This window comes from Pseudophryne corroboree, chromosome 4 (genome assembly GCF_028390025.1).
Source record: "Pseudophryne corroboree isolate aPseCor3 chromosome 4, aPseCor3.hap2, whole genome shotgun sequence".
NCBI lineage: Eukaryota > Metazoa > Chordata > Amphibia > Anura > Myobatrachidae > Pseudophryne > Pseudophryne corroboree.
Genome location: NC_086447.1, coordinates 434,415,863 through 434,417,676, shown reverse-complemented (window position 1 = coordinate 434,417,676; position 1,814 = coordinate 434,415,863). Strand labels below are relative to the sequence as shown.

Genomic DNA, 1,814 nt, shown 5'->3' with positions numbered 1-1,814 from the left:
CTGAGTCTCAAGTAATTCTAACGTAGTGGAGCATGCAAAGGTAAATTGACAAGCTTTCTCCCAGTTTACATGTATGCCGCCGTATACCAGTGATGTGGGGCGGGGTTTATACTGCTGCAGCTGTGTATAATGCCCAGATGTACCCTTTGGCTCATATATTGCATGTAAATCTAGCTCTTGTGCTAGCCAGTGCCTCCTGATCCATTTAGCTCACCGCACGTCCCTGCCGTATACAAGGTTATCGTCCTATGTCTCATAAAAATGAAAGTATAGCAGGGAATTGGCCAAGTAAAATAATTTGGTAAATTCCACAGAGAACGTGTGTGGAGTCTGTGTAGTGCATACACATATGGCTAAATGTAATAGCCTCCGAGTTCTGCAGGTGCTGGAATTTTGAGTCTGCCTGTTTTTTTCACAGCAGTAATCATTTACAAGGAAAATCCAACCTGGTTTTGGTATAGAGAGAGAATCTTCTTCAAGGACACTTCATCCAGACCCAAACTCCTCAGAACCACTGCTATAAATCCCCAATCCACCCAATCAAAGACCTTCTCGGCGTCTGTAGAGAGAAGCATCATTGAGACATTCATACTCTGAGCATGGGCTACGTATTAAGTCAATCACTTGTAGTAGTCGTAGTAGTAGTAGTAGTGTTATCCCTCACTTCTAGACATGGAACAAAGCCTATCTGGTTGGAATGGATGATGCTCAGAAGCCGCGGCCCAAGACCATTCGCCATAAGGTTAGCATATAATTTAACATCAAAATTCAAAAGAGAAATAGGTGCATAGCTAGCTGGAAGATATAGGTCTTTACCCTTTGTTGAGATAACTGCAAACTGATAACTTGTAATAGTTTGAGAAGAACTTATTTTGGGACCGCACTCGTCTGTAATAAGTTATTATTAATGTCCTCAAAAAACTGATTTATGATGCTAATTTGCTTATGGATACAGCAACCCTGTGCATGTGGAAAAATGTTTTTTCTTTGTGCAGATATAAGTTGCTATCAGTGGTGCTCCCGAGAGTCAAGAGGGGATCGACTAGAAAAAAACAACAAAAGAAAGTTGGAAAGTAGACTCTTGTGTGGGAGCACTCAATTCAGAGGAATAAGTGTATCTTAATCAATACTGGTAAGAAATAACTTAATTTGTTCACAAAAAGGGGTAATTAAGGAGTAACGTGAATAGTAAAGCTACGCGAAAATATAGCACTATATAAAGAATAATTCATATGGTTTCCAATACCACAATGAAAAGCCGGAATCCAAATCTTTGGGCTAGTGGATTTACTGTAATCACAATGACGTTTTTGCGTAATATATGACCATCATTTATTCTACAGCAATCCTATTCAGGATTATTTTAGCGTAGAGAATTAAATCATAAGTCATACAGAACCGAGTGCTAGTTGGTATTAATAGGGATCCCTCTAGATCGGGCAGAAGAATTTTTTGCAGTACCAGGGTGTTCCAAGGTGGTCTCCCATCCGAGTACTGACCCGGACCTCCACTGCTTGGCTTCCAAGATCAGACGAGATCGGGCATCTCCAGTGGGGTATGTCCGCAATAGTTTAATCTGCCCGTTCAATCGATCCCAATACCCGTATCGCCCGAACAAATATTTCAATTGATCTGGGTCAATCATGTGTTCAAAAATCTTTATTAGTCTTATGCCCAAAAAATAGGGAATGAGCTTACAGCAAAATCCAATAAATAATAGTGGGACAATTATCATGTGCAAAAATGATATGCAGAGATGTCCACTATATAATTAATATTGAGGACAATTATCAAATGCAAGGGAATGTTTTGTT

General features: G+C 39.8%; 1 pseudogene; it reads right to left on the bottom strand.

Annotated features, from left to right (window-relative positions):
• Positions 1-1,449: 1,449 nt before the first annotated feature.
• Positions 1,450-1,569, bottom strand: LOC134912156 (5S ribosomal RNA; annotated as a pseudogene).
• Positions 1,570-1,814: the final 245 nt, after the last annotated feature.